This window comes from Triticum dicoccoides, chromosome 5B (assembly GCF_002162155.2).
Source record: "Triticum dicoccoides isolate Atlit2015 ecotype Zavitan chromosome 5B, WEW_v2.0, whole genome shotgun sequence".
NCBI lineage: Eukaryota > Viridiplantae > Streptophyta > Magnoliopsida > Poales > Poaceae > Triticum > Triticum dicoccoides.
Genome location: NC_041389.1, coordinates 322,076,397 through 322,091,959, shown reverse-complemented (window position 1 = coordinate 322,091,959; position 15,563 = coordinate 322,076,397).

Sequence of the window (15,563 nt, the reverse complement as noted above, 5' to 3'; positions counted from 1 at the left end):
AGGTGCGGGTATATTTTGTAAAATTATCATAGTTTGTTTTCTATCTGTCAGATATAGATCGGACGGTCTATATTACAAGATGGCAGGCACACCATCATCGCCAACTTGGTTTTTTATAAGGGTAGATATGATAGGTTTGCTAACTACTAAAGTAAAGTGGAATTTGTCCATGTTATACAAGTAAATTAAGGTGATTGTTTATCATACAGTTAAGGTTGGATGAAGGGTGGTAGGAACAAATGCTCCGCCTAAAGCATGTGTGTGTGAGATGGAGTCTTAGTGTGTGGGGGGTGCGGGGTGCACGGCATGTGTGTGTGTGTGTGAGAGAGAGAGAGAGGTGGAGTCTTAGTGTGTGTGTGTGTGTGTGTGTGTGCCGCGGGGTCCTCGGTGGCGGATGTAATTTAAGTGTACGTGGCTTCATCATAGAGAGGTGATCTGTATGGCAGAGGCCACCAATGATGGCGTGCAAGAGAGAAAAGGCTCGTTGAGAGGGAAGAGAAGGTGTGTGCTGATACGTCCATTTTACATCATGCTTTTATATCAATATTTATTGCATTATGGGCTGTTATTACACATTATATCTCAATACTTATGGCTATTCTCTCTTATTTTACAAGGTTTACCATGAAGAGGGGGAATGCCGGCAGCTGGAATTCTGGCTGGAAAAGGAGCAAACGTTGGAAACCTATTCTGCACAACTCCAAAAGTCCTGAAACTGCACGAAACCACTCTTTGGATTTAATAAGAATTTATGGGCGAAAGAAATAGGTCAGGGGGCCCACACCCTGTCCAGGAGACAGGAGGGCGCCCGCCCTGTAGGGCGCGGCCTCCTATCTCTTGGGCCCCCTGGTGGGCCTCCGGCGTCCATCTTCTGCTATATCATCACTTTTACCCTGAAAAAAATCATGGGCAACCTTATGGGACGAAACTCCGCCGCCACGAGGCGGAACCTTGGCGGAATCAATCTAGGGCTCTGGCGGAGCTGTTCTGCCGGGGACACTTCCCTCCGAGAGGGTGAAATCATCACCAGCGTCATCACCAATGATCCTCTCATCAGGAGGGGGTCAATCTCCACCAACATCTTCACCAGCACCATCTCCTCTCAAAACCCTAGTTCATCTCTTGTATCCAATCTTGTATCAAAACCACAAATTGGTACCTGTGGGTTGCTAGTAGTGTTGATTACTCCTTGTAGTTGATGCTAATTGGTTTACTTGGTGGAAGATCATATGTTCAGATTCTTTATGCATATTATTACTCCTCTGATTATGAACATGTATATGCTTTGTGAGTAGTTACGTTTGTTCCTGAGGACATGGGTGAAGTCTCGCTATTAGTAGTCATGTGAATTTGGTATTCGTTCGATATTTTGATGAGATGTATGTTGTCTTTCCTCTAGTGGTGTTATGTGAACGTCGACTACATGACACTTCACCATTATTTGGGCCTAGAGGAAGGCATGGGGAAGTAATAAGTAGATGATGGGTTGCTAGAGTGACAGAAGCTTAAACCCTAGTTTATGCGTTGCTTCGTTAGGGGTTGATATGGATCCATATGTTTAATGATGTGGTTAGGTTTACCTTAATACTCCTTTTTGTAGTCGTGGATTCTTGCAATAGGGGTTAATCATAAGTGGGATGCTTGTCCAAGTTAGGGCAGTACCCAAGTACCGGTCCACCCACATATCAAATTATCAAAGTACCGAACGCGAATCTTATGAACGTGATGATAACTAGCTTGACGATAATTCCCAATGTGTCCTCGAGAGCTCCTTCTTCATTATTAGAATTTGTCCAGGCTTATCCTTTGCTACCTAAAGGTTTGGGCCACCTTGGTGCACTTTATTTACTTTATTTACTTTTTGTCCATTACTATTTATCTTATCACAAAACTATCTATCACCTACTATTTCAGTGCTTGCAGAGAAAACCTTATCGAAAACCGCTTATCATTTCCTTATGATCCTCGTTGGGTTCGACACTCTAACTTATCGAAAGGACTAAGATAGATCCCCTACACTTGTGGGTCATCAAGACTCTTTTCTGGCGCTGTTACCGGGGAGTGTAGCGCTTTTGGTGAGTGGAACTTGGTAAGGAAACATTTATATAGTGTGCTGAAATTTTCTGTTACTTGTCACAATGGAAACTAATCCTTTGAGGGGCTTGTTTGGGGTATCTTCACCCCAACCGGAAGAGCAAAGATATGCTCCTCAACCTACTGAACTTTATAAAAATATTCACTATGAGCTTCCTTCGGGTATGATAGAAAAACTGCTAGCTAATCCTTTTGCAGGAGACGGAACATTGCATCCTGATTTACACCTTATCTTTGTGGATGAAGTTTGTGGATTATTTAAGCATGCAGGTATTCCCGATGATGTTGTCAAAAGGAAGGTCTTCCCTTTATCTTTGAAGTGGGATGCAATGACATGGTATAGGCTATGTGATGATACGAGATCTTGGAATTATAAGCGACTGAAGTTCGAATTTCACCAGAAGTTCTATCATATGCATCTTGTTCATCGTGATCGTAATTACATATATAATTTATGTCCTCGCGAAGGAGAAAGCATCTCTCAAGCTTGGGGGAGGCTTAAGTCAATGTTATATTCATGCCCCAATCATGAGCTCTTTCGGGAAATGATTATTCAGAATTTTTATGCTCGGCTTTCTCTTGATAATCGCAACCTGCTCGATACTTCCTGTGCTGGTTCTTATATGCTGAAGACTATTGATTTCAAATGGGACTTATTGGAAAGAATTAAATGCAACTATGAGGATTGGGGTTCCGACGATGGTAAGGAGTCAGGTATGACACCTAAGTTCGATTGTGTTAAATCTTTTATGGATACCGATGCTTTTCATGGATTTAGCTCTAAGTATGGACTTGACTCTGAGATAGTAGCTACTTTTTGTGAAACTTTTGCTACTCACGTTGATCTACCTAAAGAGAAGTGGCTTAAATATAATCCTCCTGTTGAAGTGAAAGTAGTTGCACCTATTACAGTCGAAGAAAAGACTATTACATATAGTGATCCTATTATTCCTACTGCTTATGTTGAAAAACCTCCTTTTCCTGTTAGGATAAAAGATCATGCTAAAGCTTCGGCTGTTGTTCGTAAGAGTAATACTAGGACTTATACACCTCCTAAGCAAATTAATGTTGAACCTGGTATTGCTATGATTAAAGATCTCTTGGATGAGGACTTAGATGGGCATGTTATCTCTTTCTTGGGTGAAACTGCTAATATTGCTAGACCCGATACTAAGACACGTAGACCTGTTGTAGGCCAACCTGTTATTTCTGTTAAAATAGGATATCATTGTTATCATGGCTTATGTGATATGGGTGCTAGTGCTAGTGTGATACCTTATGATCTTTATAAAGAAATTATGCATGATATTGCACCTGTTGAATTAGAAGACATTGATGTCACTATTAATCTTGCTAATAGGGACACCATTAAACCTATTGGGATTGTTAGAGATGTTGAAGTCTTGTGTGGGAAGATTAAATACCCTGCTGATTTTCTTGTTCTTGCTTCCCCACAAGATGATTTCTATCCCATTATTTTTGGTAGACCCTTCTTGAATACCGCTAGTGCTAAGATTAATTGTGAAAGGAAAGTCGTCACTGTTGGCATAGATGGTATGTCTCATGAGTTCAATTTTGCTAAGTTTAGTAGACAACCTCGTGAAAGGGAACCACCTAGTAAGGATGAAATTATTGGTCTTGCTTCCATTGCTGTTCCTCCAACTGATCCGTTAGAACAATATTTTCTAGACCATGAAAACGATATGTTTATGCAGGAAAGGGAAGAAATAGATGAAGTGTTCCTTAAACAAGAACCTATGCTGAAACATAACCTTCCCGTTGAAATTCTTGGGGATCCCCCTCCACCCAAGGGTGATCCCGTGTTTGAACTCAAACCCTTACCTAATAATCTTAAGTATGCTTATCTTGATGAAAAAGAAATATATCATGTTATTATTAGTGCTAACCTTTCAGAGAAAGAAGAAGAAAGATTATTGAAAACTCTGAAGAAGCACAAAGCTGCTATTGGATATACTCTGGATGATCTGAAGGGCATTAGTCCCACATTATGTCAACACAAAATTTCAGTGGAGAAATATGCCAAACCAGTTAGAGATCCTCAAAGACGATTAAATCCCAAGATGAAGGAAGTGGTAAGAAAGGAGATACTAAAACTCCTTGAGGCGGGTATTATCTATCCCGTTGCTGATAGTGAATGGGTAAGCCCTATCCATTGTGTCCCTAAAAAGGGAGGTTTTACCGTTGTTCCTAATGATAAAGATGAATTGATCTCGCAAAGAATTATTACAGGTTATAGGATGGTAATTGATTTTCGTAAGTTAAATAAAGCTACTAAGAAAGATCATTACCCTTTACCTTTTATTGAGCAAATGCTAGAAAGGCTATCCAAACACACACACATTTCTGCTTTCTAGATGGTTATTCTAGTTTTTCTCAAATACCTGTGTCAGCGAAGGATCAATCTAAAACTACTTTTACTTGCCCTTTTGGTACTTTTGCTTATAGACGTATGCCTTTTGGTTTATGTAATGCACGTGCTACCTTTCAAAGATGCATGATGGCTATATTTTCTGATTTTTGTGAAAAGGTTTGTGAGGTATTCATGGATGACTTCTCCATCTATGGATCCTCTATCGATGATTGTTTGAGAAACCTTGATCGAGTTTTGCAGAGATGCAAAGACACCAGTCTCGTCCTGAATTGGAAAAAGTGTCACTTTATAGTTAATGAAGGCATTGTCTCGGGGCACAAGATCTCCGAGAGAGGTATTGAAGTTGATAAAGCCAAAGTTGATGCAATTGAAAAGATGCCATGTCCCAAGGACATAAAAGGTATAAGAAGTTTTCTTGGTCATGCCAGTTTTTATAGGAGGTTCATTAAGGACTTATCTAAAATCTCTAGGCCTCTGACTAATTTATTGCAAAAAGATATTCCTTTTGTCTTTGATGATGATTGTGTATAAGCATTTGAAACACTTAAGAAAGCTTTGACCACTGTACCTATTGTTCAGCCACCTGATTGGAATTTACCTTTTGAAATTATGTGCGATGCTAGTGATTATGCTGTAGGTGCTATTTTAGGGCAAAGAGTCGATAAGAAATGGAATGTTATTCAGTATTCTAGTAAGACTCTTGATACTGCCCAGAGAAATTATGCTACTACTGAAAAAGAGTTCTTAGCAGTTGTGTTTGCATGTGATAAGTTTAGACCTTATATTGTTGATTCCAAAGTTACTATTCACACTGATCATGCTGCTATTAAATATCTTATGGAAAAGGAAGATGCTAAGCCTAGACTCATTAGATGGGTTCTCTTGCTCGAAGAATTTTACTTGCATATTATTGATAGAAAGGGAGCTGAGAACCCTGTTGCAGACAACTTGTCTAGGTTAGAGAATGTTCTTGATGACCCACTGCCTATTAATGATAGCATTCCGGATGAACAATTAGCGGTTGTCAATGCTTCTCGTACTGCTCCTTGGTATGCTGATTATGCTAATTACATTGTTGCTAAATATATACCGCCTAGTTTCACATACCAGCAAAAGAAAAAGTTCTTTTATGATTTAAGACATTACTTCTGGGATGATCCACATCTTTATAAAGAAGGAGTAGATGGTATTATTAGACATTGTGTGCCTGAGCATGAACAGGAACAAATCCTACGCAAGTGTCACTCTAAATCCTATGGAGGACACCACGTTGGAGATAGAACTGCACACAAGGTACTACAATCTGGTTTTTATTGGCCTACTCTCTTCAAAGATGCTCGTAAGTTTGTCATATCTTGTGATGAATGTCAAAGAATAGGTTGATGAGGAGTTCATCTACATACCCTTGTAGATCGCGTGCGGAAGCGTTCAAGAGAACTGAGGGAGTCGTACTCGTCGTGATCCAAATCACCGAAGATCCTAGCGCCGAACGGACGGCACCTCCGCGTTCAACACACGTACGGTTGGGAAGATGTCTCCTCCTTCTTGATCCAGCAAGGAGGAAGGAGAGGTTGATGAAGATCCAGCACCACGATGGCGTGGTGGTGGATGCAGCAGTGATCACGGCAGGGCTTCGCCAAGCTTCTGCAAGAGGGAGAGGTGGTGCGTGGGGAGAGGGAGGCGCCAGGGACTTGGGTGCGGCTGCCCTCCCTCCCACCCTCTTTATATAGGCCCCTTGGGGGGCACCGGCCCTAGGAGATGGGATCTTCAAGGGGGGGCGGCGGCCAAGGGGGTGGCTTGCCCCCCAAGGCAAGTGGAGGCGCCCCCACCCTAGGGTTTCCAACCCTAGGCGCAGGGGGCCCAAGGGGGGCGCACCAGCCCACCAGGGGCTGGTTCCCCTCCCACTTCAGCCCATGGGGCCCTCCGGGATAGGTGGCCCCACCCGGTGGACCCCCGGGACCTTTCCGGTGGTCCCGGTACAATACCGGTGACCCCCGAAACTTTCTCGATGGCCGAAACTGCACTTCCTATATATAATTCTTCACCTCCGGACCATTCCGGAACTCCTTGTGACGTCCGGGATCTCACCCGGGACTCTGAACAATTTTCGGGTTACTGCATACTCATATCTATACAACCCTAGCGTCACCGAACCTTAAGTGTGTAGACCCTACAGGTTCGGGAGACATGCAGACATGACCAAGACGCCTCTCCGGTCAATAACCAACAACGGGATCTGGATACCCATGTTGGCTCCCACATGCTCCTCGATGATCTCATCTGATGAACCACGATGTCGAGGATTCAATCAATCCCATATACAATTCCCTTTGTCAATCGGTACGTTACTTGCCCGAGACTCGATCGTCGGTATCCCAATACCTCGTTCAATCTCGTTACCGGCAAGTCACTTTACTCGTACCGTAATGCATGATCCCGTGACCAGACACTTGGTCACATTGAGATCATTATGATGATGCATTACCGAGTGGTCCTAGAGATACCTCTCCGTCATACTGAGTGACAAATCCCAGTCTCGATTCGTGCCAACCCAACAGACACTTTCGGAGATACCCGTAGTGCACCTTTATAGTCACCCAGTTACATTATGACGTTTGGCACACCCAAAGCACTCCTACGGTATCTGTGAGTTGCACAATCTCATGGTCTAAGGAAATGATACTTGACATTTGGAAAAGCTCTAGCGAAACAAACTACACGGTCTTTGTGCTATGCTTAGGATTGGGTCTTGTCCATCACATCATTCTCCTAATGATGTGATCCTGTTATCAATCACATCCAATGTCCATAGTCAGGAAACCATGACTATTTGTTGATCAACGAGTTAGTCAACTAGAGGCTCACTAGGGACTTGTTGTGGTCTATGTATTCACACATGTATTACAATTTCCGGATAATAAAATTATAGCATGAACAATAGATTTATCATGAACAAAGAAATATAATAATAACCATTTTATTATTGCCTCTAGGGCATATTTCCAACAGTCTCCCACTTGCACTAGAGTCAATAATCTAGTTACATTGTGATGTATCGAACACCCATTGCGTTCTGGTGTTGATCATGGTTTCTTCTAGGGAGAGGTTTAGTCAACGGATCTGCTACATTCAGGTCCGTATGTACTTTACAAATATCTATGTCTCCATCTTGAACATTTTCACGAATGGAGTTGAAGCGACGCTTTATGTGCCTGGTCTTCTTGTGAAACCTGGGCTCCTTGGCAAGTGCAATAGCTCCAGTGTTGTCACAAAAGAGTGTGATCGGCCCCGACGCATTGGGTATGACTCCTAGGTCGGTGATGAACTCCTTCACCCAAATAGCTTCATGCGCTGCCTCTGAGGCTGCCATGTACTCTGCTTCACGTGTAGATCCCGCCACGACACTCTGCTTGCAACTGCACCAGCTTACTGCCCCACCATTCAAAATATACACGTATCCGGTTTGTGACTTAGAGTCATCCAGATTTGTGTCGAAGCTAGCATCGACGTAACCTTTTACGACGAGCTCTTCGTCACCTCCATATACGAGAAACATATCCTTAGTCCTCTTCAGGTACTTAAGGATGTTCTTGACCGATGTCCAGTGTTCCATGCCGGGATTACTTTGGTACCTTCCTACCAAACTTACGGCAAGGTTTATATCAGGTCTGGTACAGGTCATGGCATACATGATAGACCCTATGGCTGAGGCATAGGGGACGACACTCATCTTTTCTCTATCTTCTGCTGTGGTCGGACATTAAGCCGAGCTCAATTTCACACCTTGCAACACAGGCAAGAACCCCTTCTTGGACTGATCCATATTGAACTTCTTCAATATCTTATCAAGGTATGTGCTTTGTGAAAGACCTATGAGGCGTCTTGATCTATCTCTATAGATCTTGATGCCTAATATGTGCGCAGCTTCTCCAAGGTCCTTCATTGAAAAACACGTATTCTAGTAGGCCTTAATGTTGTCCAAAAGTTCTATATCATTTCCCATCAAAAGTATGTCATCTACATATAATATGAGAAATGCTACAGAGCTCCCACTCACTTTCTTGTAAACGCAGGCTTCATAAGTCTGCATAAACCCAAACGCTTTGATCATCTCATCAAAGCGGATGTTCCAACTCCGAGATGCTTGCACCAGCCCATAAATGGATCACTGGAGTTTGCATACCTTGTTAGCATTCTTAGGGTCGACAAAACCGTCCGGCTGCATCATATACAATTCTTCCTTAAGATGACCATTAAGGAATGCCGTTTTGACGTCCATTTGCCATATCTCATAATCATAGTATGCGGCTATTGCTAACATGATTCGGACGGACTTCAGCTTCGCTACGAGAGAGAATGTCTCATCGTAGTCAATCCCTTGAACTTGTCGATAACCCTTAGCGACAAGTCGAGCTTTATAGATGGTAACATTACAATCCGCGTCCGTCTTCTTCTTAAAGATCCATTTGTTTTCTATCGCTCGTCGACCATCGGGCAAGTCTGTCAAAGTCCATACTTTGTTTTCATACATGGATCCTATCTCGGATTGCATGGCTTCAAGCCATTTGTTGGAATCTAGGCCCGCCATTGCTTCTTCATAGTTTGAAGGTTCACCGTTGTCTAACAACATGATTTCCAGGACAGGGTTGCCATACCACTCTGGTGTGGAACGTGTCCTCGTGGACCTACGAAGTTCTGTAGTAACTTGATCCGAAGTACCTTGATCATCATCATTAGTTTCCTCTCTTGTTGGTGCAGGCACCACAGGAACATCTTCCTGAGTTGTGCTACTTATCGGTTCAAGAGGTAGTACTTCATCAAGTTCCACTTTCCTCCCACTTACTTCTCTCGAGAGAAACTCTTTCTCCAGAAAGGAACCGTTCTTGACAACAAAGATCTTGCCCTCGGATCTTAAGTAGAAGGTATACACAATGGTTTCCTTTGGGTATCCTATGAAGACGCATTTTCCGACTTGGGTTCGAGCTTTTCAGGTTGAAGTTTCTTAACATAAGCATCGCATCCCCAAACTTTTAGAAACGACAGCTTAGGTTTCTTCCCAAACCATAATTCATACGGTGTCGTCTCAACGGATTTAGACGGTGCCCTATTTAAAGTGAATGTAGCTATCTCTAGAGCGTATCCCCAAAATGATAGCGGTAAATCGGTAAGTGACATCATAGATCGCACCATATCCAATAGAGTGCGATTACGATGTTCGGACACACCGTTACGCTGAGGTGTTCTAGGTGGCGTGAGTTGTGAAATGATTCCACATTTCCTTAAGTGTGTACCAAATTCGTGACCCAAATATTCTCCCCCACGATCTGATCGTAAGAACTTTATCTTTCGGTCACGTTGATTCTCTACCTCATTCTGAAATTCCTTGAACTTTTCAAAGGTCTCAGACTTGTGTTTCATCAAGTAGACATACCCATATCTACTCAAGTCATCAGTGAGAGTGAGAACATAACGATATCCTCTGCGAGCCTCAACGCTCATTGGACCGCACACATCAGTATGTATGATTTCCAATAAGTTGGTTGCTCGCTCCATTGTTCCGGAGAACGGAGTCTTGGTCATTTTGCCCATGAGGCATGGTTCGCATGTGTCAAACGATTCATAATCTAGAGACTCTAAAAGTCCATCAGCATAGAGCTTCTTCATGCGCTTGACACCAATGTGACCAAGACGGCAGTGCCACAAGTATGTGGGACTATCGTTATCAACTTTACATCTTTTGGTATTCACACTATGAATATGTGTAACATTACGCTCGAGATTCATTAAGAATAAACCATTCAACAGCGGGGCATGACCATAAAACATATCTCTCATATAAATAGAAAATCCATTATTCTCGGATTTAAATGAGTAGCCATCTCAAATTAAACAAGATCCTGATACAATGTTCATGCTCAAAGCTGGCACTAAATAACAATTATTGAGGTTTAAAACTAATCCCGTAGGTAAATGTAGAGGTAGCATGCTGACGGCGATCACATCGACCTTGGAACCATTCCCGACGCGCATCGTCACCTCGTCCTTCGCCAGTCTTCGCTTATTCCGCAGATCCTGCTTTGAGTTACAAATATGAGCAACCGCACCGGTATCAAATACCCAGGAGCTACTACGAGCATTGGTAAGGTACACATCAATTACATGTATATCACATATACCTTTGGTTTTGCCGGCCTTCTTGTCCGCTAAGTACTTGGGGCAGTTCCGCTTCCATTGACCACTTCCCTTGCAATAAAAGCACTCAGTCTCAGGCTTGGGTCCATTGTTTGACTTCTTCCCGGTAACTGTCTTACCAGGCGCGGCAACTCCCTTGCCGTCCTTCTTGAAGTTCTTCTTACCCTTGCCTTTCTTGAACTTAGTGGTTTTATTCACCATCAACACATGATGTTCCTTTTTGATCTCTACCTCTGTTGATTTCTGCATTGAATATACCTCGGGAATGGTCTTTTCCATCCCCTGCATATTGAAGTTCATCACAAAGCTCTTGTAGCTCGATGGGAGCGACTGAAGGATTCTGTCAATAACCACGTCATCCGGGAGATTAACTCCCAGCTGAGTCAAGCGGTTGTGCAACCCAGACATCTTGAGTATGTGCTCACTGACAGAACTATTTTCCTCCATCTTACAGCTGAAGAACTTATCAGAGACTTCATATCTCTCGACCCGGGCATGAGCTTGGAAAACCATTTTCAGCTCTTCGAACATCTCATATGCTCCGTGTTTCTCAAAACGCTTTTGGAGCCCCGGTTCTAAGCTGTAAAGCATGCCACACTGAATGATGGAGTAATCATCAGCACGAGACTGCCAAGCGTTCATAACGTCCTGGTTCTCTGGGATGGGTGCTTCACCTAGCGGTGCTTCTAGGGCATAATCTTTCTTTGCAGCTATGAGGATGATCCTCAGGTTCCGAACCCAGTCCGTATAGTTGCTGCCACCATCTTTCAGCTTGGTTTTCTCTAGGAATGCGTTGAAGTTGAGGTGGACATGAGCGTTGGCCATTTGATCTACAAGACATTTTGCAAAGGTTTTTAGACTAAGTTCATGATAATTAAGTTCATCTAATCAAATTATTCAATGAACTCCCACTTAGACAGACATCCCTCTAGTCATCTAAGTGAAACATGATCCGAGTCAACTAGGCCGTGTCCGATCATCATGTGAGATGGACTAGTCATCATCGGTGAACATCTTCATGTTGATCGTATCTTCTATAAGACTCATGCTCGACCTTTCGGTCTTCCGTGTTCCGAGGCCATGTTTGTACATGCTAGGCTCGTCAAGTCAACCTAAGTGTATTGCGTGTGTAAATCTGGCTTACACCCGTTGTATTCGAACGTTAGGATCTATCACACCCGATCATCACGTGGTGCTTCGAAACAATGAACCTTCGCAACGGTGCACAGTTAGGGGGAACACTTTTCTTGAAATTATTTCGAGGGATCATCTTATTTAAGCTACCGTCGTTCTAAGCAAATAAGATGTAAAACATGATAAACATCACATGCAATCAAATAGTGACATGATATGGCCAATATCATATTGCTCCTTTGATCTCCATCTTCGGGGCGCCATGATCATCTTCGTCACTGGCATGACACCATGATCTCCATCATCGTGTCTTCACGAAGTTGTCACACCAATGACTACTTCTACTTCTATGGCTAACGCGTTTAGCAATAAAGTAAAGTAATTTACATGGCATTCTTCGATGACACGCAGGTCATACAAAAAATAAAGACAACTATGGCTCCTGCCGGTTGTCATACTCATCGACAAGCAAGTCGTGATTCCTATTACAAGAACATGATCATCTCATACATCACATATATCATTCATCACATCCTTTGGCCATATCACATCACAAAGCACTTGCTGCAAAAACAAGTTAGACGTCCTCTAATTGTTGTTGCAAGTTTTTACGTGGCTTCTATAGGCCTCTAGCAAGAACATTTCTTACCTACGTAAAACCACAACGTGATATGCCAATTTCTATTTACCCTTAATAAGGACCCTTTTCATCGAATCCGCTCCAACTAAAGTGGGAGAGACAGACACCCGCTAGCCACCTTATGCAACTAGTGCATGTCAGTCGGTGGAACCTGTCTCACGTAAGCGTACGTGTAAGGTCGGTCCGGGCCGCTTCATCCCATGATGCCGCCGAAGCAAGATAAGACTAGTAGTGGCAATAAATTGACAACATCTACGCCCACAACAAGTTTGTGTTCTACTCGTGCATAGTAACTACGCATAGACCTAGCTCATGATGCCACTGCTGGGGAACGTTGCAGAAAATAAAAAAATTCTACGCTTCACCAAGATCAATCTATGGAGTCATCTAGCAATGAGAGAGAGGAGTGCATATACATACCCTTGTAGATCGCGTGCGGAAGCGTTCAAGAGAACGGGGTTGAGGGAGTCGTACTCGTCGTGATCCAAATCACCGGAGATCCTAGCGCCGAACGGACGGCACCTCCGCGTTCAACACACGTACGGTTGGGAAGACGTCTCCTCATTCTTCATCCAGCAAGGGGGAAGGAGAGGTTGATGAAGATCCAGCAGCACGACAGCGTGGTGGTGGATGCAGCAGTGATCACGGCAGGGCTTCGCCAAGCTTCTGTGAGAGGGAGAGGCGGTGCATGGGGAGAGGGAGGCGCCAGGGACTTGGGTGCGGCTGCCCTGCCCCTCCTCCTCTTTATATAGGCCCCCTAGGGGGTGCCGGCCCTAGGAGATGGGATCTCCAAGGGGGGGCGGCGGCCAGAAGGGTGGCTTGCCCCCCGAGGCAAGTGGAGGCGCCCCCACCCTAGGGTTTCCAACCCTAGGCGCAGGGGGGCAAGGGGGGGCGCACCAGCCCACCAGGGGCTGGTTCCCCTCCCACTTCAGCCCATGGGGCCCTCCGGGATAGGTGGCCCCACCCGGTGGACCCCCCGGGACCCTTCCGGTGGTCCCGGTACAATACCGGTGACCCACGAAACTTTCCCGATGGCCGAAACTGCACTTTCTATATATAATTGTTCACCTCCGAACCATTCCGGAACTCCTCGTGACGTCCGGGATCTCATCCGGGACTCCGAACAACTTTCGGGTTACTGCGTACTCATATCTATACAACCCTAGCTTCACCGAACCTTAAGTGTGTAGACCCTACGGGTTCGGGAGACATGCAGACATGACCGAGACGCCTCTCCGGTCAATAACCAATAGCGGGATCTGGATACCCATGTTGGCTCCCACATGCTCCTCGATGATCTCATCGGATGAACCACGATGTCGAGGATTCAATCAATCCCGTATACAATTCCCTTTGTCAATCGGTACGTTACTTGCCCGAGACTCGATCGTCGGTATCCCAATACCTTGTTCAATCTCGTTACCGGTAAGTCACTTTACTCGTACCATAATGCATGATCCCGTGACCAGACACTTGGTCACATTGAGCTCATTATGATGATGCATTACCGAGTGGGCCTAGAGATACCTCTCCGTCATACGGAGTGACAAATCCCAGTCTCGATTCGTGCCAACCCAACAGACACTTTCGGAGATACCCGTAGTGCACCTTTATAGTCACCCAGTTACATTGTGACGTTTGGCACACCCAAAGCACTCCTACGGTATCCGGGAGTTGCACAATCTCATGGTCTAAGGAAATGATACTTGACATTTGGAAAAGCTCTAGCGAAATGAACTACACGATATTTGTGCTATGCTTAGGATTGGGTCTTGTCCATCACATCATTCTCCTAATGATGTGATCCCATTATCAATCACATCCAATGTCCATAGTTAGGAAACCATGACTATCTGTTGATCAACGAGCTAGTCAACTAGAGCTCACTAGGGACTTGTTGTGGTCTATGTATTCACACATGTATTACGATTTCCGGATAATACAATTATAGCATGAACAATAGACAATTATCATGAACAAAGAAATATAATAGTAACCATTTTATTATTGCCTCTAGGGCATATTTCCAACATAGGTAACATTAGTAGATGTCAAGAAATGCCTATGAATTATTCTCTTGTTATTGAACCGTTTGATGTTTGGGGCTTTGATTACATGGGACCTTTTCCTGCCTCCAATGGTTATACACATATTTTAGTTGTTGTTGATTACGTTACTACTAAGTGGGTATAAGCTATTCCAACTAGTAGTGCTGATCATAACACTTCTATTAAAATGCTTAAAGAAGTTAATTTTTCTGAGGTTTGGAGTCCCTAGATATCTTATGACTGATGGTGGTTCATACTTTATTCATGGTGCTTTCCGTAAGATGCTCGCTAAGTATGATGTCAATCATAGAATAGCATCTCCTTATCATCTGCAGTCTAGTGGTCAAGTAGAGTTGAGCAATAGAGAGCTCAAATTAATTTTGCAAAAGACTGTGAATAGATCTAGAAAGAATTGGTCCAAAAAACTTGATGATGCATTATGGGCCTATAGAACTGCATACAAAAAATCCGATGGGTATGTCTCCTTATAAAATGGTTTATGGAAAAAAATGTCATTTACCTCTTGAACTTGAACATAAGGCATATTGGGCTATTAAAGAGCTCAATTATGACTTCAAACTTGCCGGTGAGAAAAGGTTATTTGATATTAGCTCACTTGATGAATGGAGAATCCAAGCCTATGATAATGCCAAGCTTTTCAAAGAAAAAGTCAAACGCTGGCATGATAAGAGGATACAAAAGCGTGAGTTTAACGTAGGAGATTATGTGTTATTATTCAACTCTCGTTTAAGATTTTTTGCAGGAAAACTTCTCTCAAAATGGGAAGGTCCCTATGTTATCGAGGAGGTCTATCGTTCTGGTGCTATAAAAATCAACAACTTCGAAGGCACAAATCCGAGGGTGGTAAATGGTCAAAGAATAAAACATTATATTTCAGGTAATCCTATCAATGTTGAAACTAATATTATTGAAACCATAACCCCTGAGGAATACATAAGAGACACTTTCCAGAACGTTCCAGACTCCTAAAAGGCATAGGTACGTGGTACGGTAAGTAAACCGACTCCAAAACAACTCTAATGGAAATTTTTATCAGTTTTGG